At 33.1% G+C, this 10,028-nt stretch overlaps 1 long non-coding RNA gene across 1 annotated transcript; it reads left to right on the forward strand.

Moving 5' to 3' along the window:
- Window positions 1-13: 13 nt before the first annotated feature.
- On the forward strand, window positions 14-10,007 carry LOC136804725 (uncharacterized). Its single transcript, XR_010846295.1, has 4 exons — window positions 14-159; window positions 6,292-6,355; window positions 8,607-8,670; window positions 9,020-10,007. It is a non-coding gene; the product is annotated as an uncharacterized lncRNA (long non-coding RNA).
- Window positions 10,008-10,028: the final 21 nt, after the last annotated feature.

The raw sequence follows: 10,028 nt of genomic DNA on the forward strand, positions 1-10,028 counted from the left end.
TGTCAAAAGTTGAATCGGATTTTTCGCTTTTATCGGATTTCCCCGATTCTCCCGATCGAAAGTGAAAGTACATGGTAGAGTGAGAGCCGAAGTCTAAGTCTATAACGCTGGTCTAAGAAGGAAATCACAGAAGCTGAATGAAGGTTGGTCAACAGTAAGGTAAGTCTTTTAAAACTCCTATAAATATAGTACAGAACATGTAAGAATCACAGGAACTGAATGCAAGGTTGATCAACAGTAAGGTAAGTCTTTTAAAACTCCTATAAATACGGAAATAAATACAGCACAGAACATGTAAGTCAAAACTGTTACCATATTTTGTATACTGCTACAATACAAATAAAGCATAGAAGAATAATCATATGAGCTTTAACGGCTTTGTTGTTGTGAAAATACAGCAGAAACATAATGAAAGATATAAACTCCCATATAAAAACCAAACTAGCTAGACAACACTATGATAAAAAAACATATATGGACATGTTCATAAATGATGAGTAAATATTGGCCTTTTGGAGACATTTGAAATGACTGTTACAATTTTACTCATGATAAAAATGTAACAAAATTTCAGAGGTCCTAGCTGCTGCAGTGGTTAAGCTATATAGCTGAGGTTTCCTAAGATAATCTTGTATCAACAAGAGGCTTGATTAAATTGGAGCTATGAAGGTTTCTTTCAGGGTCAGTGAAATGATAAAAAAGTAACAAGCAAGAAATAAATAAGATGATAAAAATGGCCATAACTCATAAAATATATATTGTAAAGATGTGAAAATGTTACACATCACAGGTTATACATACACGGACCTTCATTTTGAGTTTCATGCATCAATGACTGCTCATTTGATAAAAAAGTAACATTTTAAATCCTTGAAATTGATACTTTTAAGAGCCCTTGAACCAAACAAAATCCAAGTAAAATTATTTTTCTTTTGTGGTTTGTTGGACAAAATAGGTTGGAATTGTGCTTTATATATCTTTTTAAATTGTAGAAGGCCTAAAAAGGGTAATTTTGTAACATTAAATTTAACTCTTTCATAATATTGGCATCTTTTTTATATATGTTACAACATTTTTACATGATTGACATTAAAGAGGTTTCAGAGATGAATTTTATTTCTTCAGAAGGAAAGTAACATACTAAAGCACTGGTTTTCATGTTAATAAGTCAACAGTATTGGGTCATTTATTGGTAATAAAGTAACAAAATTGCTATTTTTTCGCAATTTTTCCCAGTTTTGTTACAAATTTATCATGTTTTTATTGACTTTTAAATAGGTACTGGATGGTTTTAACTAGCCATAGGGTCAATGAACGGAAATAGTGATCCTTCATGTCTTCAAAAGAGTCTCAATTTGATAAATATGTAACAGGAATTCAAGAGTACAAACAAACATGAGTCTAAACTTGTAGTATAGACACCCTGTTTGTTACAGATTTACCACTTTAAAACAGACAAAAAAAACATGACAATACAAAAGACATGGTATTGGTCTTAGGGTCAATTTAGATTAAAGAACTAGCCTTCTTGTCACTATTTGAATTTCTTTAATGGTCTTTCAACAACAAGTGCACACCTTCTCCGGTACTAAACAAGTTTGTGGTGTTACATTTTTACCCAAATGCAGCGTTTTTGGAAATTAAAGACATATTTTTAAAGGTCATAAGCCTCATTAATATTTCGCCCAAAGGAGGGCATTTTTTGGTAAGATTGACATGATTAAAGTGACTTTAGGTACTATTTTTGCTATTTGCTAATACTGTTACTATTTTATCTTTTTCTTAGCCGTAGACCCTGTTACACTATTGCCCTTTATTGATTTTTTATTTTCTAATGTATAAAACTAACCATTTGAAGAAAATTGAACAATGCAAACAACAATGAATTTCATTAATGATAAAAAAGTTACAATTGGTACATTTTTACCAATAGCAGGCCTTTGAACACATATTTTTTTCTGAAACCACTTCTAAGTTCTGCTAAACAATAATTGTCACCCTATCACAAAATTTGGAATCTCAAAATTGATTTGTTACAAAATTATCCACTTTTTGCTGATTTTTGCCATTTTTCAAATGTCTCCATTTTACTCACCATTTATGAACATGTCCATATATAGAAGTTATAAAAATTAGCTTTTTCAACTGTTAAAACAGTTGAACTCTAGGTCTGAGGTTAAAATATGTTTTAAAAAAGGAAGGAAATGAAAATTAAGTTAAAGAAAAGAAATATATGTTAAATACTGTATACCCCCCTTATAATATATATTAATTTTTTGAAGCAATACACCGTTTAGTAGTGTCGACTGCGCACGCGTCCAAACAATTTTCCATTGTTTTGATTTTAGCGATCGCGGTAAACTACGGGGGAGAGCGTAAAAAAAGGTAGGTAAAAATTTGGTTTTAATAAGGAAACTCAGTAGAAAAAAACAGTAGGTAAAGAACTCCTTTTAATCATAACTTCTTTTCTCTAGATGAATTTTTGTGAAATTTTCAGGAGAGATCCATAAAATTATCATTTATATCATGTTCAAATATATAAATCATTCTTTTTAAAGGAAAGAAAAAAATTGACAATGTTTACATTCCTCTAACCTTCCACAGTACTAAAATGTGCATTTTTACCTACCGTTTTCACGGTGGAACACGGTGGAGGAGGCAAGACTCCTAAACGGTGTATTATATGAATGACAAAGCACATATATCGTCAGAGTACAGAGAGAGGGAGCTTTAGAATTAAGTAATGACAATGAGCCACAAAGACTAAAATACCAAAATGAAAAAGCGTTCATCCTTTTAAAAGTACTTTTCATTTTTAAAATAATGATGTAAAAATATATCTTTTAAAATTTCAGTTCATATCATTTCCTCTGACACTTTTTGCATTTCCATTCCACTGATTTGGAAAGGCTTTTTGATTTTTTTAATCCTTCACATTTAAAATGATACCATTGACGACATGAATCACAGAAGGCCATTGAGTCTTTATCTGGGAAATAGGGTTTTCGACATTCACAGTAAAGGGGTACAATATGTCTTTTTCTATTACATTTTCGCACCCTCTTTGTGATTGTTGGGAACAAAGTCATTTTCTCATTTTGGAGACAAGAAATGAGATGTTCCCTCATTCTTTGCAAATCAAATGTAGTTGTTGTAGGATCTTTGTTATGAGCCAACAATGTAGCAAAAGCAATAGCAAAGACCCCACAATCAACACCATTGGTTTGTTGCTGGACCGGTTGTACTTCAAGCCTGATGTTGTCTTCTTCACAGTGAGAAAATGATGCAATTGTACTTTTGATCTCATCAGAAAGTGTTTCCCCAACCAGACTATCATAAATAGCATGACATTGGTTATCTGTTTTTTCTTTCAATGATAGTGATGAAACACATACCCAATGTAAATTACCCAAATTGACAATTTGGAGGTAGTGGTTGTTTGATGGAATCACATCCTGCATGTTCCATTTCAGCAAACTTGTATCAAACAAACCACCAAGATGAGGAAACTCCTTTTTGAGATACTGTTGAGCCAAATTGATTGACTCATCAGTAAGCATTTGATCATTACGAATGAGGTTAATTTCACGAGTTGTCAATTTGATTTTCCTAGTCTTTTTTGGTACTCCATGTGCCGGTTTGTTGAGAGTGATGACACAATCATCTGATACATTACCAGTTAAATCTAAAATTACAGGGATACAGGGTCTGTTTTTTAATCACTTTATCAACTTGGTTATGAACAAAAGATCTTGTAGTTAAAAAGGTAGGCTCTCAGATTTACTAAATAGCAGGATAGTAAGGCAGTTAAAAGTTTCAATTTTAATAAAAATACGCTAAAAATTATTAAAATCTTAACTGTCTTGAAAAAGTACAGTACAAGAATTAGGAGATTGATATTTTTGAAATAGAATCACTGGCAATGACTTGAGTTAAATTATCAAATACTTTTTTAGATAGCTATATTATCTGGATTAAGATTATATTTTTATGCCTGAATCCCTTTAACGTTGAATCCCTGTTCTCTTTTATTTTATTGTTTACCTTCAAAATGAGATATACCAACTTCACTGTTTTCTTTGCTAGTAAGGCATTCTATAAAAGCAAATACAGAAAATCTCATGAGTGTGACTGTAAAATAAAGGCTGTTTAAGGGGAAATATTTAAATGATTTTCAGATGATGAAATTCGTTTTACGTATATACCACAAATGCAGTTTTATATCTTTATTGAGGTATTACTCCTATTTCAGGGCAGGGTATCCTCAACTGTTAAAATTTGATTTAGGAATAATTCCTTACCATTTGCTTTTTTTGGCTTGGCATCAGATATAAAGAGTGTTTGTTCATTTTGATTTGTAAGTGGAACATCATAGGTGCATGGTATTGTTAAATCGATTAGTTCCGTTTCAACCTTGATTAAGAAGAAAAGCAAAAATTTGAAATGTTTCTGTTTTTCCTTGTTCAAGTTGTAATTAAGCCTACACCACATCGGGTAAAAGTTTTCAGGTTTTATGTAGATATTTATGAAATGTACAAGGGCTGCTGTTGATTTCAAATTTGATAATGTAACAATATTATTATGATAATGTCTTATTAGAGGGGGGCGTACGGGGGTCGCAGACACCGCATTACCGACGCATATTTTTTGGATTACCGTCAACACCGACAGCAAAATTTGGTAAAATCCTTATTTTGTCACCGCATGGCATGTTTGACACCGAAATACCGTCACTTTTTTCTTCAAACACCGAAACACCGACAGAAAAAAGGGTTAATACCGTCACACCGTCAAACCCGTACGCCCCCCCCCCCCTTATTAACAATTTTACCTTTTTAATCTTCGACTTCTTTGGTGCAACATTTAAAATAGCTGCTTTACGTTTCTTTTCAGCTCCTTTACCAACTCTACCTGCTGCAACATGTTTTTTGGGTTTTTCTTTTGGAAGATCTTCAAATTTACATTTGGACGTGACAAGGTTTTTTTCTTCATGAACTAGTCCAGAACTCTTGGGAGCGACTGATCTCAGCATGTTTCTGATTTCTCTCAGTTTTATTTCCAAATCTTCAGCAATCTTAAATAAACATATTTAATCTATTTAGGATGATATTTCAAAACCTGAAATCTGAAGGCTAAGTGTCCACTGAAAAAAAAATTGTTCATCGCAAATACCTGTTCACAAAAATAAATCTAGGCATATGTCTATATGTTTGGAATGATTTTTTTTTGCGACAGAGAAAAACAAATGAGTGATGGGAAGTAAAAGTTTTCAAAAATGTTCATTTTCTATGGCTTATTTTTTTTCATCCGTAGTAAATCAAATCTAGCACAGTTGTCTCAAACTATTTGAGACAAAGAAACTTATTTTTTACCAGGGGACACACAGCCTAATAAAGGTTGTGAATTTAAAAAAAAAATTACAATTGGTTGCAATTTTTTTGGTACTTACACTTTCATCAGTAACCAAGTATGTCAGTGACTTGATTTCGTTTAAGTGCTCTCTGCATTCTCCAAATTTAGATCTTGATATCTTCATTCTTTTAGGCAAATCAACTGTTGGATGTTCTTGAACAAACTCTGACTCTGAATCAAAAGATAAAGTTTCTTCCTGTTCTGGAGTTTCATTTTTGCCAACCGGTGTTGAAGTGGACGTTTTTGAAATCAAGCGTTTTATATCTCCAACAACTGCCTCATCCAATGTCATGTAAACTGAATCCCGGTAGGTCTTTGGAAAAGTATCCCATGTCTCCTTTGTGTGTAAAATAATTGCGAACATGTGCTTACATGGCAATTTTGTTTTTCTCCAAGAAAAGCAATCACAATGTGGTTTGCGAAGGTCAACTGAATAGGTTACATCATTTTCAAAACTTTGAATCCTGTAGATGTTTTGTTGCTCCTCAATCCTCGTCTTATTGATATCCAACACATTTGCTATGAGCAGTTTGTTTCGACAGTGTTGGACAAGATAGCGTGGTCTGTTATGTAGATATTGGGGAATGTATTTACTATATCCTCGGTGAAGGGAAGAACATACCAAATTTTTGTCCTTGTACCTTAAACAAAAGTTGAAATTAATCAATCATGCAAACATAATTCAACTCAAAGTAGGTTTTAAATTCTTTGGTATTCCTACAAAGATCTTTCCATTTAGGCAGCTGAAGATTTTTTTCCATGAATGGAAAAACTAAGAACTGAACAAGAAATTACTATTCATTTTCTATGATAGCTGCATTGACAATGCCTATTTAAATAGTTTATCAACAACTGTTACTTACTCTTTATATTTTTCAGGAAGAAATTTGCGTGTCAATGTAGTCAACATACCAGAAACTGATTTGTCATTGGCTTGTTTAAGGTATTCATATTTTAAATCTCTATTTTTTCGCTCAACCCCATTGTTGGTATTAATTTCGATTGACAACAAGTCCTTTCTGTAACAATAAACCCATCTCTGAGAAAAAATTAAAAAATGAATGGATTAGCTAAGTTAGTTCCTGCAGATAAAATTCTATATCATAACAAATACCACATTAACATTGTGCAAGACACAAAAACTAAAAAGTGTATTGATCTTTAGAATTTCCATGCTAAATGACCACATGATCTTAAATTTCAACCTAAGCCAGTTCAAATCTTCTAAATGAAATTTACTCAATACCTTGCAACAAGGGAACCAGGTAGTCTCTAACCAGCTTCGAAGCTTTGATGAACCTTCATCATTCCAAATGTCGCTTGATTTTAAAATTTCAATCCGAATCTTCATCTCCTCCTCTGTTTCTGAACTCGCTATCGGCCGAAGCATTTGTAAAACGACATCCCTCTTTGTCAACCCCTTCCCATCATTCTCATCATCATCTTCCTTGCCATACATTTTCCCAGTCATTCCATGCTTCGTTTTGCTCAGCCACCGTTCCCAAGCCTGTTCTCGATGAAAATCGCATAGTAAGATGATCGTATCTAAAGAAATTGAAACAAAACTCTTTGCCAGTTTTAAAATTATTAAATCCTTAAGTTTCATAATACCATTATGTTATGCTCAATTTTTCATACACATGTATACAGGTAACAGGTAAAGTGAATAGAATGAAAAACAAATAAAAACTTGTATACAGGGTCGATTATTTCTTCTTCTATTTACAGCTTTTTTCTATACTTGTGATTTTACTTCTAACGCGTGAATGTAAAACTTAGAATTGTGAATATTACCTGGAAAAAGGGCTTGCAAAGCATCTATTTCCTCTTGACAATAATCCACCATCATAACTTTGGGGTTCCATTCTGGATTCCATTCTTTTAATTTGGCAAGTCCTTCGAGGATTGATTCTGTCGTCTCATCTTGGATAGCAAATGAGCCTATCACTTGATAGTCCACATTTGTTTTTGTGGCAACAAAGAACAACGGTAGCCTATATTTTGTGGTTTTGTGGGTGGCGTCTAATAGGCCGATCTCGTTCCCGTACCGCTTCATTAACCGTTTTTCGTTTGGATTTTGGTGGACAAATAGCAATCTTTGTTCTTTCTGATTTGTAAGCACATCAATTAGCTCGGCATTTTCGTTATAAATTTTAGCACCCTCTCCTTCCCCGTAGCTTCTAAAAAAAATCTTTTCGTTTGGGTTTTCAGCTCGCCATTTCTTTATGAGTTCGATGACATTGGCTTGGTCATTTTTTGAGAACCTGTTTTTCATTTTCACTTTATTTATGTGGGCCCTTATGTCACTTTTTTTGGGGTAGAAGCGTCTGTTATTCTCATTCGGTAGTTCCTTGCCCTTGAACAGATCATTCTTTACATAGAGCTCGAGGAGCGTTTTTACTTGAGCAGGTCTTCGAATACCATCCTTTGCTAATGATTCGATCTGTTTGATGATATCCGGATCGAGACGCTGCGAAAGGCCTCCAAGCTAAAATAAAACAAAAGAAAGAAGGCATATTTTTTATTGTCAATATTCAATCCGATTTCCTTTTAAAATGAGGCGCATTATATATTCTTTGTCGTCGCGATGTACGTTGAATGGAACATATTATACCTCTCCAACATAATGACCAACGTGTTTATTTTCGTGTGATATCTCGGTTACAAACAACCTTTCTAGCTCTGGACATTCTCCTTCTTCAAGTAAACCTCTCAACGTCTTTGATACTTGCTTTTTCTTGTGATCTGATGCTTCAAGATCGACCTAAAATAGTATGATATGAATTTAATAATTAAAAGTTTTGGGTACGGAATTAATAATCGATATCATCATTTTTCACTCAGACAATAATGAACTAGACGAGATTCATTGTGATATACCTTGTATTCTGGAAAGTATATAATATCTTTTATTGTCAGCCGAGCCGGACAACCAGTCTTCATTGTATCTTGGATGTAATTTCTAGATTTCTTCATGGTAGGATGTTCTTGGTTGGCCTGAAATTAGGATTGACTTGTCATTTTTTCAGTGAATGATATTGTAGTGTTGTATTTTGCTACAACAAATGCTTCTACGTAACAATTAGTAAAAGGGATAATCACCCCTTTAAATTATCTATTTCTGTCATTTTTGTCATGTTCTTACCTCTTCTATTTTTTTTTGCTTTCTTTTCTCTTTATGTGATTTGTTGAAGTCCTTCCCATGCGCACAGAACAAATTGTACGAAGCATTGATGACAAAAGGAGTTCCAGAGAAAGGTACGATTTCGTTTTTAGAGGATCCTTTCATGGACCAGTACACTTTATGTTTCTTCTTTAAATCGATTTCATCTTCAAAAAAAGATAACCTTTAGTTAACTATCAAGAATACAAACGTCTTTATTTTCACAAGAAAAGCTTCTATCCAGTAAACAGCCCCTCTGGTCTTTTTTTCCTACAGGTTTGCTTAGCTCCCTATCTGGCGCAAAAGATCTCATAATATATCAAACTTTTTATTCTATATGCGTGATAAATAGTAAAGTAGATACCTCCTCCAAAGCCTTTTGTTTTTTCATATTTTGAATATTTAAAGCCAGAATTTATTTCATATGATTTTATCTCTTTGTAGGTATCTTCCAAAGTTGATGATCGCAGTACGATATAGTCTCCAGCTAAAGGAAAGGAAACTTTGTGAAAGAATATTTTTGCTAAGACCGTGGATGGACCTTCTAAACATGTTGAAGTTTTAGTAATTGAGCTACATCCTTGTTATAATCAATCAAATTATAAAGATGATGCGTACTAAAAATTTAAAACACAAAACATTTTCTTGAACGATATTTCAATCCTCTCAGACATTTATCAAGTTTCTTGTTATAATTGAAAAATCGACCCATACTTACTTTGATTTTCGTTGGCGTCACTAGTAAATCTTGTTGATGAACCTTGTTCATTGCTCTCACTCCTGAAAATAAAGTGATATGGAATTACTATACATTACCGAATTATTAGATAATCACCTTGGGATGATCCAAATTTTAGTATGTGAAGATCACTTCCTCCCTCGACTTATTACAGCTCGATTGATTTAGACTAACTACTGTTTTACGATCATACCTGTCATGGAAGTTATTGTCCGTGTGCTCTGGTTCAAAAGATTTTTTTCTAAAGGCTACATTTTTAACACCATCTTCAATGTCTGATTCATCCGATTCCGAATCTGTTTCTGAAAATATTGAACATTCTTTCTCTGCATTTGTGTCTTCGATTTCAGCGTACACATCCAAGTTAACAAGTTCTTCATCTTCTTCGATCTCCACTAAATTTATAGGAGTAGTACGAAAAATTTATTACTTGCGTTTAGACAGCTAAAACTAAAGGGCCACCACCTACGTCACTACCTTTTCTTGTATTGCGAAATGTTTTGCGGATACAATCGGAGAATGGAAACATTCGAAAAAGTAGAATTTGAACCATTTTTAATTGAAAATTTTGTAATTGTTCAAAAAATTGTGAGTAGTTCGAAAAGGTTCGAGTAAGACATAGCTAGATTATTTACATCGTTTTTCAAATTTGTATTTATTAGTTTACTATATTAACTAGTCTAAAAAGATCTTTAACCGAAATATGCGATCTTT

The sequence above is a fragment of the Clytia hemisphaerica genome, unplaced genomic scaffold (assembly GCF_902728285.1).
Source record: "Clytia hemisphaerica strain Z4C2 unplaced genomic scaffold, Clytia hemisphaerica genome assembly, whole genome shotgun sequence".
Classification (NCBI taxonomy): Eukaryota; Metazoa; Cnidaria; class Hydrozoa; order Leptothecata; family Clytiidae; genus Clytia; species Clytia hemisphaerica.